At 42.4% G+C, this 19,241-nt stretch overlaps 2 long non-coding RNA genes across 2 annotated transcripts; both read left to right on the top strand.

Moving 5' to 3' along the window:
• Nucleotides 1-2,079: 2,079 nt before the first annotated feature.
• LOC136009435 (uncharacterized) lies at nucleotides 2,080-10,701 on the top strand. The gene is made up of 4 exons (XR_010610558.1): nucleotides 2,080-2,144; nucleotides 7,757-7,864; nucleotides 9,064-9,305; nucleotides 10,291-10,701. It is a non-coding gene; the product is annotated as an uncharacterized LOC136009435 (long non-coding RNA).
• A 2,077-nt stretch (nucleotides 10,702-12,778) lies between these two features.
• On the top strand, nucleotides 12,779-15,025 carry LOC136009436 (uncharacterized). The gene is made up of 3 exons (XR_010610559.1): nucleotides 12,779-12,920; nucleotides 13,131-13,228; nucleotides 14,834-15,025. It is a non-coding gene; the product is annotated as an uncharacterized LOC136009436 (long non-coding RNA).
• The last annotated feature ends 4,216 nt before the right edge of the window (nucleotides 15,026-19,241 follow it).

Below are 19,241 nucleotides of genomic sequence, written 5' to 3' on the forward strand. Positions count from 1 at the left end.
GAACCATATAGAATTCCATCTAGAACACACAAAAATACTGAGAATAGAGTGGTCAGCTCAGGATACAGCTTCCCCCCCCCCCCCCCCATTATACTTTACAGACTTTGCTATAAAACTCTTGTACAATTTCACGTAATACCCAACAGAATCACTTCCCAGATCCAACTCTTTCAACACACACAGTGTGCCAGTGCAGTAACAAGCTATTCCTGATGCAGGATGATGAGAAGATCCATCTTTGGTACCTACATAGTATCATATTGACTAGGAGTATTGACTACAGACCCACATCCCATTATGTCAGGAGCTGCACAAACAGTAGAAAGAACTAGAGAGCAACCAGGGAGGCTCCTTGCAAGAGCAGGGAGGCAAACAGAGCACACAGTGCTTTTACAATCCCATTGCAGCTGGGTAGAGAATGATCCCTTTCCAGTCCTGGGAGGAATAAGAAAAGCAGTTGTGAGACCAGCTCCACCTCACTCTCCACAATACTGAGTACCCAGTGGTGACTGTCCTTCTCTAAAGGAAGTTTTCTAAGTCAAGCACATCTCCATAAGCCAGTGTAAGCACATAAACACCTACCATGCATGCAAATCAGGTCTCCTCCTTGGTCTTTGAATATGTGACCAGTGAAAGCATTCATGCTAATTCCTGGTCACAAACCTAATCTGAGATTACGGCAAAGTACAGTGAAGGAATGCCTCCATAGGAAATAGACAAATACTAAAAACACATAGGAAAGAGCTCTGTTTTTCCAAGGAAATCCAGCAGCTGGTATTCAACTACAAACATGGACCAATAGTTCATTATACTACTTCAGAGCTCATTGCTTGACCTGACTCCAGAGAACAACTACAGAGTTGTTTGAAACTGCCTCACTTAAACGCTGGCATTTCTGACCACATCTTTAACACTCAGTCTCCACAACAGAAGATGTTTTTACTTGCTAAGGATGTTCTTGCACACGGATTTGTTTGTCAGGAACATCCACAGAAAGTTCTCCCTCTATATTGCAGAATACTACAAAACCAAAACCCAGCATCCTGCCAAAGCAACTGCCTGAAAACTGGCGTTCCCAGTGTATAGCTAAGATACTCTTCAAGGAAGTGCGAGCTCTGGGCTTGTACCCTTTCTGGTTGCCATTAGGCTAAAGGGAAGGATCTTCCTCCTTTTCCCCAAATCACACTGCTGCCCAGGTACATTAGACATAGATATGAGTGCATTTGACTCTGGGGATGAACAGGAGCAACTGACCTGGGCTCCCAGACAACTTAATGCCACCATTTTCAACCATCAGTTGGTTTTCACTTGACATTTGAGGGCACACGAACAGCCTGAATAAAGGCTCAAATTTAAGTGTTTTAGGTCAGGATTAGGTGGAATTTAAGTCCGGTGTAGCTCTATATATTCGATAGGAACAACTTAAATGTTGATCGCTAAACGTTTGCAATCTATTTTCCACAAACATCAAGGAGAGATTTGGGAAAATAATGAATAAAAATGTAAAAAATCCCACAAACCCCCCAAAAACCAGGGTTCAGAAAAATGAAATCTACTCATGAAGAGCTCACAGGTTGCTAAGTAAGAGTCAATAAGTAATTAACTGAGTTACTCTGAAAAATATGGCAGGAGCCACAGCTTGAATTATACAACGGATGGCCTCAAATGCTTGATTTTTATCCAGCTAAAGCAAAACACTCCCTGATCCTTTAGTACCAGAAGACAAGGGGCTGCTTGCAGATAGAAGTGAGCTGGACCATCGGGAGAAATTACAGCCTGCAGGGGCAAGCAGGGCAATTCAAAGGTTTCCTTTGGTTTTGTTCGTGTCAGCGTGCAGGCTGTTGGGCTCAAAGGAGCATGCAGCAGCCGCTGAACCGGTGCCATACGAGTTGCCCTTCCCTGACAGCCGGGGTGCAGAGGGCTTCTGCCTGCTGGAGAAGGTCCAGGCCCTTCTTCCTGCTTCTCCCGGGTCACCGGAAGTCCCACACATCCATTTTTCCCCCTCTGGGAAAGCCCTGGAGAAACCCAAGTCTCAAGGTCCCAACTATAAAACACAGAGTGTTGCAGCCAGCGAGCCTGAGTAGGTGTACGCGTGACAGAAGAAGCTCAGAGATAGGGGAGGAGAGGACTGGGACAAAGGCAAGGTGAGTAGGCTGGCAGCAGCAAGACTGGGCAGGCCCAGCTGCAGTGAGGGTATGGAGTTCAAGCAGGGTGATGCACAGCGAGGTGCAGGTTCTGCCCTCCTATAGACACTGTGTGGTGGCACCAGGGAAGAGTGAGGACTCCTGAGATACAGCAAGGAGAGAAAAGCCAAGTCAGGGTCATGGTCTGCGAGCAAATACCTTCTAACAGTTAGTGCTTTGACAAGAAGAGGGTGATCTGGCAGCGGTGGTGGTTGATGGGGAACAGAGTGGACTCAGAATCTTTTAAATACATTGCTATAAAGGTATCAGCAGTTAAACTTCAGACCATGTCTCAGATTCCCTTTTCCAGGCATTATCATTTATAGACATTTTTAAAAACCACCCTTAGGTCCATCACATTATCTATTAGGCTATAGGGAAGCATAGAAGGAGGGAATCATCATTTCCCTGCCTGCACAAGGCTCATTTGGGGTCAGAAGTATTAACTCAAACTATCTGAATGATCACTAGCTCTCCAAACAACATTTCTCCTTCCATTAAGAGTTAAAGTAGGCAAATGGCAAAACCCCTAAACCCATTAATACAGAAGCAAGCTTTTCTGGGGATGGCTTGCCCCTCAGAAGCTGTTTTGCTAAATTAGGCATTAAAAAGAGGGAGAAACCTGGTTAACCAAAATTGCCCAGGCAATGGTTATCTGACCATCTCTTTCTCTGCCTCACATCTGTGCTGACCAGCAGCAAGTGGACAACATGGACTACTCCTACAGCCTTGCACAGTGCACGTGCCACCCTGCAGCGTTCGGCTTCTAGCTCCCAAGCAGTCATTCAAAGTGGGCCTTTCCCACATCATACCCCACGCATCCAGGCAACTGCTGGCCCGTGCTGGTTTTGCTCTTTATTTCCTGCATTTTCAGCAGTTTGCAGAGTTAAAATACACTCAATTGCTTAACCAGGGCCATCATCTGGAACACAACCAGGATTAAGAAATCTGCGTTTTGTGTCTTTGTGAACAAAGTGCCTTTAGGTATCCTGAGATAACACACGCCTTTTCAGCTCTGTGTCAGCAACAGTTTTGTTTCAGCCCCTTTACATTTTTGTTTTATTATGAAATACGTTCAAACAGAACCCAAAATCTTTCCAAAGCCAACAAGGAAAGGATTTCTTCCTCCAACTGAAGCGGAGTTAACAAAGTTGTGATGAAGCGCTGCGTGCCGAGACCTGCACAGAGCCAGCCATGAGCATGTATTAAGATGAGAAGAGTCATTGTAAAACTCAGGGCAAAGGGGCTGGGCCCATCCCTCTGCATACTGATATGTACCTTATTATTTCAACAGCAGACAAACAGCAAGACCAGATTGTTTACAAGCATGTGGCGGTAAACCTTGACAGTATTTTGTTTCTTCTGTAGTTAGTGATGAGAGAACAAGTGATTATGAAAAGCAGCTGAAGTACTTCTTCCCAGATTGGATGATTCATAACTCCTTGCTGATGCTGTTGTCCCCAAACCAAAGGTTGTTGAAGATGGTGAGAGGAGGAAGAAGGAAGAATACAGAAGACGCAAAGAAGAAGTAACGTGGTGTACTTGCAGCTATCTCTTTGCAGTCCTGAGCCACTCCTATGTGCATTCCTTAAGTTGCACATAAAATGAGCACACAGTCCAAGACACGGGTAGGAATAGGAGTAAAACAATAGAAAAGGTACAAAAACAATGCCTACATGAAAACGTGAAGACTCAGTGCAAGCAGTAGTCTAGACACTGGGTCATGCCTTTAAAGCCTATTCATAATTCCTCACTTTAAACCATCACTATGTATGCCCCAAAATGAATAAGCCCAAGTATAACTCAGAGAAATCTTTGTCAGAGCAGAAAGACCAAGAAAGGCGCATGTTAACACGTGCTACATCCTCACCTGCGTTAGTCAGAATAACTAGAACAAAGCCAGTGCAGCTGTGCCAGTTTACACCAGTTTAAGCTATGACCTGTTTAAACATTCTTGGATGGAGTCCAGTGATAGAGTCTAGACATTGTTATTCAGAAATAACTTGATCTTCATCTTTTGCTTTTGTGCAGAAAGGAAGAGGAAATGTATGTCACAAAGCAACATTTCATGCAGAACAGCAGGGGAAGACAGGATGGTAACCCAATTAAAGGCAGGGCAGAAATTTTTCTAAGCCATTTACAAAGAAACATAAACTATCTCCATCCTCCGGTGACTGAATGAAAAGAGATTGCATGGAGCAAGGAATCAGGTGATCGGCCTTGCAAAATCTTCTTCGCCTCAGAGAACAAAATTCAAGGGCCCATTTCATCAGCACTGCCCCTTCGGTCACTGCTGCGATCTTCTGCTTTATCTCCCTCAGTTCCTTATCTGGCAGACCCAGCACCCAAGAAAACAAGTCTTGCTACTGTCTGCTATCTCATGTTTGCAAGTTAAAATCTAAAGAGCTTGCAAGGTCTTCTGTGCTTAGAGGCTATGTCAAACAGCACTGGGGTATTTTGCCCCTAGCCGCTTACTGGAAATATCGAAGGAAGAAAATCCCTTCTCTAATTCTAATATTTGATATCTTTCTGGTCTGCATTGCCTCTAGGCCTCCTGGTCATAAAGTTTTATTTTTAGCTCACTTCTCTTTATGTAACTTCAGCACGCTCCTTCCACACAAATATCTGCACCAAGAGCAGGCAGAGGAGGGGTTCTTTGAAAAGAACATCTGTGAAGTCTTTGTGCTACAGCTTCCCGAAGGCCCTGACATTCTGTCTCTTCCTTTCCTTCTACATCAGCTTCTTGTCTCCTCGCATGCAGCTTTTAAGTGTATTTTTAGATAGCTGAACAATTCAAACAGTTTGCCTGGAGCCAGTATTTAAACTTAGACCTATATTTTCAGAAAAAATAGATTTAAAGTTAGCACGGTTATTTAGAAGTGTCAAAAAGGTCCATTTCCTGCTGACGTTTTTACATACCATATCCTTGCAACTGCTTACATTTCAGATGAAAAAATTTGTTATAAGGAAACATATAAATTATTTCAAGAGAAAGAAAGGAGGCCACTAAATGCTATCATAAAATAGCCCTTTTATTTATTTACCTGTACTTCTGAGGCTAAGCTTAGTGCTTTAGTGCAACCCAGACTTCAATTTGATGAGATGCTAAGGTCTGTACTGCACCTGGTATTACATCTCAAACATCATGCACATATCATGACATGCCCTGGTTCAATAAAACTCCCTCACTTGGACAGTTCTTTTTTATCAAACACGTTTGCAGATGAATGTGGCAGGAGTAATCAGTATGTTGCATTGCGTATGTTGCATTGTGCACTGCCTGTTCTCCTGTAGTTGGCCAAAACCAGCATAAACCTCTTCTTGGGAGCCTTTGCGAGTTGAACAGCAATCTCAGAGCCCACACACTAGTCTCATCCAACAGGGCACAGCTTCTACTTGCAAGTGGGGAGCCACAGCCTTAGAACATACATGGAGATGAAAAACAAATGACCTCAGCAGCTATCAGATTGGGTACAATGGTTGGACATTCAGGAGTGAAAATGAAAAACACAGCCACCTCCACCACAGCCTGTCTTCCATCCAGTTCCAGGGAACCCAAACGTCCCGATCTTACTACTCAGGCGTCTGTTGAGAAACTGTCTCCATCAGCAATATGAAGACACTGTTGGGGAATTCCAACAGATTTTGCCTGGAAAAGAAAAGAGAGGTTCCAAGGACCTCACCCCTTCCTTGAGAGACCAACCTGCTGCGTACCCAGGTGCCCTCCTGATGATTTGATGATACCACCCTCAGCAGCTGAAGGCTTGCTTCCTCCCACAGATGAGGTCAATGAGGCTGTGCTGGCCCTAGCCACTGCGTAACACGAGTTACACAGGAGCTGCTGGAAAGCTGTGTGTGGCTCAAGGGTCACAACACAGTTACTGCTATATCTGCATAGCATTGTGACTGCACCTGCATACCCGCTCTGCTCTATTTCATTGAGCCTCAGACTAAGGGTACAAAACCAAATAAAACCAAACACTGCAGTTCTTGCCTTCTTCCAGAACCACTCCTGGCCTGACTACACCACTAGTCACCTCTTCACTTTACACTTGCTATTTCTGCTGCTGCTTCATGTCTCCCTCATGCCTCCCATACAAATGATACCAGCTACCATCCAAACATTGGGATCTTCAGATTGCCACAACTGCAGTCTTGATACAGGGATACTTCCCTTCCTACACTGTTAGCAGCATAGTTTTTCCTGGCAATTACTTCAGACATATCCTTGGATGTTCAATTAGAGGAGACTGAGCAGAAGGGAGGCCAGAACACCAGTAGGATGGCTTGGACTTGTCAGTCAAGGAAAATAGTATTTATGCGACTAGGAAGGCAGATGGAAGGGTTCAGACAGAATGGGACTATGTAAAGAAAAGCAGCTGTGGTGGGGCTGTACTGGAAGGACAATTTACCACTTTTCAGCTCATCTCTGGTTTCTGTCCATGGTAATATGTTAGCTACAGCAGATGGAAAGTAATGCAAAGAAACTTAGTTTTTTCGTGGCCTCAGAGTGGAAATCCAAAACAACTGGAGATCTTTGATATTCATTTATCTGGGCTTCAGCTCTGCCTTAGTAAAGCAATGAATTACACATCTCCAGAAAGGTTTGAAAATTAATTCAATAATATTAGCAATAGTTTTGAGGACCACATAGGAGCCTGAGGGGAAATGAACATTTGTGACTTCAATGTAGTATTGAACAGAACACACTGGAACATGGTCTGAAGCTGCACAGTAAAACTGTTGAAGCTGATCATTCAGCAGATATCATCCCTCTTTTGCACTGAGCAAAGCAAGCATCATATGGGAAATACAGCATGTGGTCAAACAATGAAATCCTGCGTCACAACTCACAGAAAGAGTATAAACTAAGGTAACATGGCAAGTGTTAATTCTTACACTTAGCTTCAGTTACTGCTTTTGTTACTCAATTTTCTTCTAATTCAGCTTCTTGGATGAAATACTGGTATATGCTAGCAAAAACCAAATTCAAACCAGACAGCTGGATGTCATTTTTTCCCCTCTAAAGAATGTCACGTTAGGAATGGCCCAGTGGGCAAAGGCGAATACATAATGGTTATTCAGAAAGCAATTAGATTCTGACCGCAGGGAAATGTTTTCTGAATGGATTGAGCTTTAATAGAATAGACCCAATAGTCTTTTTTGTTCCTCTATTTCTTATATAAGAAATCTTTTTTTCCTTAGAGTTAAGATCTGGGTTAATGATGAACACATAATTATACTCTTCACACAGTTCTTCACTATGAACTCATACATATATCTTAATAGTTACAAGAGCTGCATTCTAAGAGATATAAATATAAAAGTGGCTAAAGATATTTTGAGGTGAATGACTTTATACATGCTCTTAACTACAAGCACAGTTAGTTACATTAGTGAATTTTTAGCCTTTTCATTCACAGAGACATGGTATCACAGGAGTAGTCAGTGTTTTGGGCTGATAGAAAAACCAAAAGCTAGTAGCAACCCAAGCCCAAATTAAAAGAAAATGATTTGCCTTTCAATTTTGAATGATTCAGAAATCTCACATCTTCTTGTGCTGTTTCTTTCAGTTCCAAGGCATGAGAAGCTACACTGTATTTAGAAAGCTAGTAAATAATCGGCCTAATTCTGCTCTCAACAACACAGGCAAATCTCAAAGCAAAGGCAAGAGGATTCAGGTAGGTTGTGTAAGCCAGCACTGTTACCACATCTCATCAAAAGCTAATCAGCAGTGGAAAACAATAAGGCTGCTACAAATCAGTGTTTGATGGTGTAAGAGAAGTTATGTCTTTATAATATCTAATCTCATACATCTGTAATGACAAACTGTAAATATCCACATTACCTGAATAACCAGCAGTAGACAAGATTACACAGTAACACTGCACAGGCAGGATGGACACTGAAGGAGAGTGGAAGGAACACAAGAAGTATTTCTTTGTTTATCTAGAAGACATCCTCATACCAAAGGCAGGCTGACAATTTGTCCCAGCCTACAAGGTGCAAGGCAATGCAGAACAGAAATGGCTTTGCTGAGTAGCTGCAGAGCAAAACACGCTTTTGTAAGGACTGAAGTCTCATTGTCACACTTTTTTCTGCATAAATTGCCATTACTCTCTTTTTATTGCTCCCAGTAACCCTCAGAGGCTCCCCTAAACCAGCACATTGCAGCACCAGCTCAAAAAGCACTCACACCTCAGAGACTCATTTTGCCATGGAGTGTGTCAGTTCTCAGTTGTGGCAGTTATGTACATGAGAGCTGCTTCATACAGGTTTGAATACACCAGCTGCTGTTGGCCTTCAGACTGAATACAATTTCGAGTGTCTCTAATTAGCCAGTGAGATGAGGTGCTCTCATAAAAGACTGCAGCATTGGCTCGGCTTCCTGATGTATCAAAGCCAGTCTTCTGTGTTTGGTACTGATCAACAGCTGAGGTGTGAGTGAAAATGCCCGAGGTTACATCATCTGCTTTTTTTGATACCAGGTATGACATAATGTGGACAAACCTCTTCACATTTTATTACATTATTTCTTCTTTGTAAGGGGGGAAGAAGCCTTTGTCATGCAGTACATTTCTATGTCTGAGCAGGCAGAATACCTATAGATCTGTAGTACAACTCAGTTTTGATGTCCGTGATGATTTAAAAGACTTCCTCGATTTTACAGTAGTATCTGTATGAATATTAACTCCATAGGTTTTTTTCTTGTTACAAGTGACATGCAAATAGTGAATTAATTCTAATCATGAAGGTTGTTCATAAAACAGATAAAACACCTGCTTGGATAGACACCAAAGTTAAAACGCATGAATGATATCACGAGTCATCAAGTGATAAGATCTTGCTCTTATGAAGTGTTTTCCACTGGTACGCTCAGATCATAAAGAACACTTAAATGGAAATCAATGCGATGGGACCATCTGTCAGAGAAGGGGAAGAGCATCTTCACTCACAGGCTTGCCAAGCTGCTGAAGAGGGCTTTCAACTAAAGTTGCCAGGAGAGGGGAACCTCAAAACATCCCACTCCTACCAATTTGATGGCAGTGCCTGGAGAGGGATAGCAGATCAGCAGGAGAGCACCTGAAGAGCAAAACAAAGGAATTCCAGCCACTCCAGCCAGTAAGTCACCTCCATCTGGAGCTCAGCTTAAATGCTGCTATGCATCAAAGGGCTGTAAAGACAAGCTGGGAGAGCTGGGGTGGAGAAGAGAAGGCTCTGGAGAAGAGAAGGCTCTGGGTACCTAAAGGGGGCCTGCAAGAAAGCTGGATGACTTTTTACAAGAGTGACAGGACAAGGGGAAATGGCTTAAAACTGAAAGAAGGGAGATTTCGATTAGATAGAAGGAAGTTCTTTACCATAAGGGTGGTGAGGAGCTGGCACAGGCTGTCCAGAGAAGCTGTGGCTGCTCCATCCCTGGCAGTGTTCCAAGGCCAGGTTGGTTGGGGTTTTGAGCAACCTGGCCTAGTGGAAGCTGTCCCTGCCCATGGCTGGGGGTTGGAACTGAATGGTCTTTAAGGTCCCTTCTAACCCAAACCATTTTATAGCTCTATAAAACAACTGGGAAGCTCATAGACAGAGAAGTGAAGGACACACTCTGCCAGCCAAGAAGTCAGTGGGAGTGGTGAGAAGAAAACTCATGTGTCTCAATTCCCCAGTCAGACTCAGTTCCCTGAAGATTGCTGTTTAATGGTGTTTCCTTTTAAGATACAAAATTACAGAGAGTGCAAAAAGACCAAGAGAATAATAATCCTTGCGGGCTATTGCTGTCATTTAACCCCAGCTGGCAACTCAGCCCCACACAGCCACTCATGCACTGCCCCTCTTGTGGGATGGGAGAGAAAATCAGAAGAGTTAAAGAGTAAAAAAAAAATAATCAGAAAAGTAAAAGAGTAAAAAATGACTAAAAGCATGGGCTGAGATAAAGGCAGTTTAATAAAGCCCTGCACACAAGCAAAGCAACACAAGGAATCCACTCTCTACTTGCCATCAGCAGTAAAGTGTTCAGCCACCTCCAGGCCAGCTGTGCTTCATCATGTGTAATGCTTACTTGGGAAGACAAACGCAATCACTCTGAACATCCTCCCCTTCCTTCTTCTCTCCCCAGCTCTATCTGCTGAGAATGATGCCACATGGTATGGAACATCCCTTGGGTCAGTTGGGGTCAGCTGCGCCAGTTGTGTCCCCTCCCAACTCCTTGTGTACCCCCAGCCTGCTCACTGGATGCAGGATATGAGTCAACAATGACACTTAAATCACATCTGTAATGAAGACAAGGAAAATCTGCAACAACCATGTCTATTGTCTCATGATATGTTAATCTATTAGCTGAGTAACTACATCATCACCCCTGGTATAAAACCTGCTTACTGCTTCTGACTGTTCTTCATCTAGTCTTCTTGACTTTTACTGTATCTGCCTTCTTAGGTAAAATCTGAAATTTTAGTATCCTCACATTTCCAAATTCAAAGCCAAAGTTTGCAAGTAGGTTCTTAGGGGATTATAAGGTGCCTTTCATCATTTTACACACTGTTAAATATTAAATTAATTTATTAAAAGAACATATTGCTACAAGAGTTACTCTTGAAATCATGGATCATCAAGCAGAGGTCACAAAAGATCCACATAATGTACTCTGTGGGCTTTATCTTCTGTGATAATCCTGGAAAACGTTTCACAGTTAATTTTAATGCACTCCTTGGGTCAGCTTTGAGCTGCAATTTGTCATGCATCATTAATTTACAAATCTAAACAAGACCTGGTATTAATTATTACTTTATAGCAGCCAAACATTTTATAAAGCTATAGTAATATTCCTGTTCTTCATCCCTACCTGCAAGCATCCGGCTGCTGAATATTTGGTACTTGGTTCTTTGTCTCATGCTTTGAATTTGTTAGTCTGCAATAACCAAGAAAAGTACTGCAATATAAAGCATGCAGTTATGATATTCATTCTTTAACCTTCTGTGTGGTATTTGACACCCACAGAGATTTTCCCAGCTCTGGGAATTGTTGAGTCAATGTTGTCTCAGCTACAGACCAGCAACCATAGCTAATGTTTTCAAAGCTGTCAGAAGCTGCGCTCTTAAATCCATTATTTATACCCTCAGATAAAAGCGATCTGATTTTTAGAAACATAAAAAACCCGATAAATTCCCAACTGAAATCAGTGAAGATTAATTACTAGCAGTCCTAATTAGCAAAGATAAACAATATATTGACTCTCATGTATTTGTGTCTACTCATACCTCTTTAACCACGACCAGTCTGGCCCAGACACTCCCATTAAACAGCCTGTTACATGAGAAAAGTGGTTCTTAAAACTTGAGATTCATATTTCACAGCAGTAGCCAAAGGGAGACACCATAATCCAGGTCATACCAATAAATGAATTGCAACCAGTGTCTGAGAGAACAGATGTCTCATAGTTTAGAAATGCATGTGAGGGGATAAAAATACCAAACTGTAACACTAACATGGTTCTAAGAAAGTTTCTTTGAGAATGTTTTAATTCTAGAGCCAACCAAAAGCTTTAAAGGCTGATAAATGGAAGAAAGAGGGGGAAGACTATTGTCAAAGAGTTTTCCCTTAAAGAATGCTGGAGGACATGGTGGGAGAAGTGAAGACTCCTTTCTGCCAGGCAGCTCAGAGTTGAGGGGCTCTTCCTTCACTGCAGTGACTCCTTGGCCTTTCCCTGGCCACCCTGGCCCTCCTTCCTGGTGCTGCAGGACACCAAGATGAAGCCTGCAAGTACGACACTGATCTCCCAGGCCTGTGAGCACAGAGCATTCAGCCACTGCTGATGTTGCAAGTGGAAGGGAGAGCAGGACCAAAGCACACTACTATTGGTGAATTGTAGAATCATAGAATAGTTTGGGTTGGAAAGGACTTTAAGATTATCAAGTTCCAAACCCCCTGCCATGGGCAGGGACACCTCACACTAAACCACGTCACCCAAAGCTCTGTCCAGCCTGGCCTTGAACACTGCCAAGAATGGAGCATTCACAACTTCCTTGGGCAACCCATTCCAGTGAAGATATATCCTTCTTCACCCTGTATCCAAATAGCAGTTTGCAGGAGGTACCTTCATCCTGCCTTTGAATCTGGTCTCTGATTTAGCCTTCCCCACCTGTTCAAGCTGCCTGGGTTTATGTTTCATCTGCAGCAGCAGTAACGTAGCCTGGCCAGTCTGGCTGACCTCAACTGGCAAGCCTACAGCTGAGAGTCTCCTGGTGATAGGCTGTACTTTTATATCAAGAGCTGAAATAACAAACTCGGTTCATGCAGGGGGCAGAGCTTTGGACTCATCTCTGCTTGAGAGGCCTGGTTATTTATTAATTATATTTAAAGTTTTATAACAGCTTAAAAGGAATGTGAGCCAGAGGCAACACTTCAGTGAAGCCTCCCTTGTGCAATGCTTGTGTAATTCTCTTAGTTTAGTGCTGGTTTGTGCAGCTATGGAAAGCTCCAGTCTGTTCCCTTCTCTAATGCCTCCACTGGTCCTGGTGATTTCTTCACCCTTTGACAGGAGAGTTCTGGCAGACAGACCCCCCCAAAGCACTACTTTGTTGTGAAATCCCAGTGCACGGAGTCCAATGAGCACACCAATGTAAAATCTTGCCCAATCACTTTCTAAGGAAAATCTGCAAGACTCCTGCCTTTTGATACGCACTCAGCAAGACTGGAAAGCATGCTTTGCAAGCTACTTCTCCTTGAAATCCCAATTGCTGTAACAAGGCAAGTGTGATTGGTAGAGTGCAGGATCCACATTTCTGCTCCAGAGCCTGCCAAGATTAGAGTACTAAACGGTGGTGTAAGTGAATGAGTTCAGGTTAGTTAGGAATTCATGTATACTGTCTCTTTGGGTTGGGAAAGAGCTTCATAAACATAAGTATTATTTGCCATGGCCTTTTACTTGGTGCATAACAACCATTTACTTGGTAATAGGCAATTCTGAAGTAGAAATTCCCTGGTCTGAGTAGACTGGACTTCAAACCACTCAGGATGGAGAATGGAGTGAGGAAGCATCTGATCTCTTCTCCCAGGTAACAAGTGATAGGACAAGCAGAACTGGCCTCAAGCTGTGCCAGGGGAGGTTTAGACTGCATATTAGGAAAAATTTCTTTGCTGAATAGGTGCTCAGGCATTGGAACAGGCTGCCCAGGGCAGTGGTGGAATCACCATCCCTGGAAATGTTCACAAATGTTCTGTGCAGATGAGGCCCCCGGTGACATGGTTTAGTAGTGGTCTTAGCAGTCCTGGGGTAGTGGCTGGACTTGACCTTAAAGGTCTTTTCCAACCTAGCTGATTCTACGATTCAAAACACTGCATAGAATGGGAATACAGGAAATTGATTTTGGCTGAGCCTATTTGGAGCATAGACAACTAAGGATCGGACTCTGCCATAAGGCTACTGGTAAAGGTATCTGGTGTTAACCACTTCAGTAAGCCTGCTCCGGGTCTCCTCCGGCAGAGTGAATGGCTCCCATGTCAGGGCAGCTGCTGGCATCTACAGCCACCTGCTGGCTTGTTCCTGAGTCCTGGAGGTTACCGCACGAGCTCCTGCAAGGCACAGAGAAGACTGGGTGTCAATCTTCCATACCACCAATATCTTTGTAAACAAGCCTCACCCATTTAATTTGAGAGCAACTTCTCGTTCTGAACAGGTCTTCTGAGATCTTCATTGCCTTTGTGTTCTCTCCCTTTTTATATACGTTCTCTCCTTTTATGTGAGCCAAGAGTGACCTCCAAACACTTGAGGCTTATTAGCTAATGAAAACATTGCCGTTTTGCAAAGCAGATTAGTGTAATTATGCCCATTTTGCAGCAGAGAGTACTGAGAATTAAGTCAGGTGAAGGTTCAAGGTCTCTCAGCAGTATTATTGGTATGGGCTCTTGTCTGACTCTTCTTGGCTGAACAGTCTGGTACTTGCTGATGTTTCTTGAGATGCTGGCCCTAAGGAAGGAGACAAAAGCTGTGAGACAAAATATTCTGCACCCTGTTAGGAAGTATATGAGGAGTTCTTAGAAATCATTTCACCCTCTGTCCTTCCCTACTGCTGAATTTAGCTTTGCAGGAGTGCAAGCAGGGAAAGGCAGGGCTACAAAACCTGACTCAAATTCAGTGTTTTGCAGATGATCTTCAGGTTGTACCTTGATTAAATGAATTTGCATAGCCAGTATTAGCTATACCCTAATGTCTTTAGAAAGATGTTAATCAATTAAGAAGTGCTTAGAAAATGAGATGCAAACGAAATAAACTAAGGCATAGGAAGGCATGCTTAAGGGAGTGGCTCCTTCAGAGGTTTTTTTGAGCTTGCTGTCTGTGGATAAGGTGCTATCCTGCTCTAGCAAGGCCTTATCAACATGAGCCAGTAAGTGACTGCTTTGATTTTAGCAATAAAAGATATTATCTGTGCTTCTTGATTTCTTTTAAATTAACATGCAGCTTTCTGTAGTAATGTTGCAGGTTTCATAAACAAACCCAGCAAAGGTAACAAACGTTAATTGGGCTCACTCACCTCAAGTTAATATGATAATCAATGGGTTTTGTTTTCTCCATTTCCGTGTTGCTGACTATGCCATTTCTTCCCTATTCCCCTGTTCAGTGCATTAACCCTTCAGTTACCCCACTGATTTATCTTTCCTAGGAAAAAAAAGCCTATGTTCCTGGCCCACTATGTGTCCCTTCACATCTCTGGCCTTTGCTGCTATTCAAACGAATAAAACAGGAACACCTTATTCTAGAGCTCTGGCTGCCTAAGACTACTACAAAAAAGAAGAAGATGAAGAAACAGAGCATGGTGGCAATAAGGAAATAAAACAGATGGATCTGCAATCTATATTTCAGTTTCAGTCTCATCTATCCACAGATATCCTCCTAGTAATATCACTGAAAGTCTACTTCCTAGCCAAGGGAGCCTGCACATTATCTTCATCCTCTGATGTATCTGTTGCCCTTGACACTGCTATTCAATGTTTGTCCTTTGGTACCTTGTCACATTGGATGTTATGACTTTTCAATGCTCCTTTCTTTCAGTCTGGACTTCGTCTCAGCCATTTCCCCCCAGAGCTTTGCCTCTCACCTCAAAGAGCAGACCCCTCAAAACTTCCTGCTGCCCTTTCCCCTCTACCCTCAGTTCTCTGTCCTTGGGTGACCTCTTCTGCTGAGGTGGATGTAATGATCACCTCTGTGCCAACTACATTTAAAATACTTATCTACTGCTGATCTTCCACACATGGGTTTCGCATCTCACTGCCTCCATAGTGCTACATCCTGACAGACAGCTTGCTACCAAGCTCACTGATATCCAAAAAAGGAACTCATTAAAAAACAAACCCAACAACACAGCTTTCCCTAGCTCTCTGGCCAGCAGCCAGTGTGTGTGTCAATTTTAATGGCTTTGATATTTAAATTTAGCTCTCTCTTACTGCTGATACCATTTGGCAGAAGTGTACTTACAATATTATTCCCAAAGCTATTCACCAGGCATCTCTTTGCTATGCTCCAACCTTCCCAGGAATTCATTCCTGTGAATAAAAAACTGTAGGGATGAGCAAACCATCAGTGCTGTCCTAGCTGGCTAAAGATATGATTTTCTTCTTTTCACTCTTCTCTTTCTGCTCTTTGTATGCTTGTGTGTCAACAAACATCTCCTAGCCAAGAACTGCCTTTGATTGTTCATGACTTATCTTCAGGTTTCTTGGATAATTAATGTGTGTTTTTGTGGTTCTTTCATAGAATTACAAGGAAGAAAAAAGGGATTTTAGTAACAGGACAGTATGACTACACAGCTGAGCTGCTGTATAGTATAGTATAGTATATACAATTAGTACCACTGAAATGTGGTATCAGAGGCAGATGTATTATCTGCTTGAGAATGTTGTACTTCTAGCTCCCAGATTTGACACTAGCTGTTCTAGGTAGTGCAGACTGGACTAAAGATTTCCACACGTTGAATGTGTTGGTTTAAGAAGAAAAAAACCCGAAGTTACCTCAGCTACACTCAATAAAGTTCTTTATTTTAGTTCGGGGTTGGTTTTTTTTTTAGGAAGCTTCAATACTTCAGAGTTGTGCAAATGTGACCTTCATGTATTTCTTAACTTTCGAATTCTTCTTTATTAAGGTTCCTAATTTCCCTTTTGAGAAGGATCTGAGAAATTATTACTATTAAATGATTAATCAATTTATTAGAACTCAATTCAACCTTTTAAAACATTACAGAATGTTGAAGTTGCACAACTGAGATTCAAGTGATTCTATGTAAATTTAGGTGCTTTTGACCAAATACAGGTCCTATCGGTTGTAATAAACAAATAAGTGCCTTTTTTAAAACAGAGAATATTAGTGGCAGCTACTTCGATGTTGCCAAAACCTGAAGATGTTTGTCATGCCTTGATACCAACATTTATGTTATTACAGCACCCAGACACTTTGAATTTAGACAGAAACCCCACTGAGATTCAGGTGATGAATTTTTGCCCCTCCAATTTCACCCACAGGATTCAATATGATGTATATGCTGACGTGATTCCCTACAGCTGTGGCTGAAAGAGTCTGCCTCTTTTCCATAGTAGCTCAGAAGTGAGGCATTCACTAGATCTAATTCTTCTCCAGTTATTATCCCAGGACACTGGAAGTGGCTAGGAAAGCACTGTAATCACCCAGCTGTTCAGGGGAGAAGTTCTAAACTCTGTTTTCCATAAAATGCTTAAATACTAAAAAGAGTTGGGCACAACACCCACTTTTTGACTGCTCTAATGACCATACTGTAGTATCACACTCATTTGCTTTCCTTGCCCTGCTGAATATTCAGGTATACCATACAAAGCAGGACTTCAGAGGGGACCAGAATATCCTGCAGCAGTTGGGCAAAGTGGCAGGAAAGAGAAGTGAGCTCTGGACTTAAACCTTCTCCAGAATAATGGCACCTGGACTTTGGTGTCCCACATCCTGGGAGCCTTACCCGGGCCTGGATAATTACCCTCGCCATTTAGGGAAATGGTCACCTCCTGGCTGTCCTTTGAAAGTGCTGATGACTTTCATTCTATCTCACAGGAGTTCTGCCCAAGAGGAGAATTACACCTCAGTATGTGCAGAATCAGAATTTTTAACTATTCCCTGCTAAAGTTCTTACTAGGTAGTTCTAAGGAACTAAAAGGAGCTGGTCTTATCTACAGCTTTATAATAAGGCTTTCATGAACAAAAAAAGGCTAGGGAACAAGTGAAAAAGGAGACATTTGTGCAGTTGTTCATAAAAGGTTATCTAGATAATCTATAATTATAAATATAGCAGGGGATAGTTAAAAATGCAAATTACATTAATTTTATGTAGTAAATTTGGCAGATATGAAAATTCATTGTTTCTTCCAGCAACAGCTCAAGATTGGTATTTAGCTGTGAAATTACCTATGACTTGTTCTGTATTGCATCATTTTCTTGCAGTTTTTGTTCACAATATAATCCAAAACCTGTTAAATTTAGCGGGCACTTTATTGTTGCTTCTGTTGCTTAACTGGAGAGTTTTTCTCATGGTACTTTAAAAGCTCTGCAGAAATACAAGCAGGAGAGTTTCAATCTGAGAAGACTGCTTGATGTAAATTAATTATTGAACACATATTAATATTCATAAGGGACCCAATTATCTGTGAAAGTCATCGTGATCTTATTTGCTGATTAGCAAAGAAAACACTGCCACGGTATTTTTCTTAAGCTCACCTTGTTGACTGAAATTTGTGTCAATGAGCAAGTGCAAGGTTAAGATGGAATAAGAGGATAATTTCACTGGTGAGGTCATAACTGCTGAAGTAAAAGTGACAGAAATGCAACTGAGTGATTTTTCAGCAGGTAAGAATCCTAGTCATAGGATAATTTAGTTTGGAAGGCCCTCTGGAGGTAGGTTCCTTCAATTTCCCCCATCAAAGTCACATGCCCCAGGGCCTGCAGGGGACACTGCAGTTAACAAAACAGGAGATGGGAAATGCTTGAGAGAATGGGGTAGATATAATTAGGTATAAAAGGCATACTTAAGGGTGGTTCTTTGGAGTTTCATCCAGGGGAAAATTGGCTTTGAAGTCACCAAGCTGTCCTGTTTGGCCAGGTAGTGTTAAACATAAGCAAGATAAAAGGCTGAAAGCTTATCTAAAATGAGTGCTTTAATTCTGACCACAAGGAAAAGTCTCCTGAATTTTGCTAAAATAAACCTCAGACTTCCTTGGAAAATGACAGTGATTGAGAACAGCCATGACTGTAGTAAGTGGCAGCTGGGCCTTCTCTAACAATTCAATCAAATAGTCAGCAACCTTCAAAACTCTGGATCACTTACTGGAGGACCACTGCAGAAGTGCCTCACAGGAGATACCTGCCTCAGGTCTCCAGGAATGCAAAGAGAGCTTCACAGCACAAACATGTAAAGAGAGTCGCAAAGCTGCTGTCTTCAGGACAGCTGGCATATCATGAGCAGCAGCCCTACACACACAAACATCACCACGTAATGAAGCGCAGCCCTTCCTGCTCACAAGCACATCTCTGGGAGCATACTTACACTGCTCTCCATCACATATATTAAAGCCACAGAGTATTGGTATATTCCTACTCCTGAGAAGGGTCAGCACCTTGATATTTTATCCAGGATGCATTCAACCTTGTTACAGCTCTGCCCACTGCTGTTTATCTGACTCACGTTGAGGGTGAGAATGAAAGGCAAGTGACGTGCTTGCAGGAGCTAGCCTTGTTCAGCAGGGCTCTGCCATCTTCAGGCAATTTTCAGGCTGCCTCTACACAGCAAGAAAAGGCTGAGATGGTTTCTATGATGCAAAAAAAAAAGGTACTCAGTATCTTCCAGGAACTTTAACATTGGATTTTGGTTCCCACTCTTTCCACACTGAGGCTGTTGCCATTTTTGCAGCCGGGTTAATTTGGCAGCTGGAAAAAAAAAAAAAGATCATGATGTTTTTGGAACCACTTGGATTTTTTTCCCTATCTGCATTTTTTTCTGTAAGCCCCAAAATTAGAAGATCAGTAATCTTAGAGATGTGACACTTTGTGAATGCCTGATT

This window comes from Lathamus discolor, chromosome 2 (genome assembly GCF_037157495.1).
Source record: "Lathamus discolor isolate bLatDis1 chromosome 2, bLatDis1.hap1, whole genome shotgun sequence".
NCBI classification, from domain to species: Eukaryota; Metazoa; Chordata; class Aves; order Psittaciformes; family Psittacidae; genus Lathamus; species Lathamus discolor.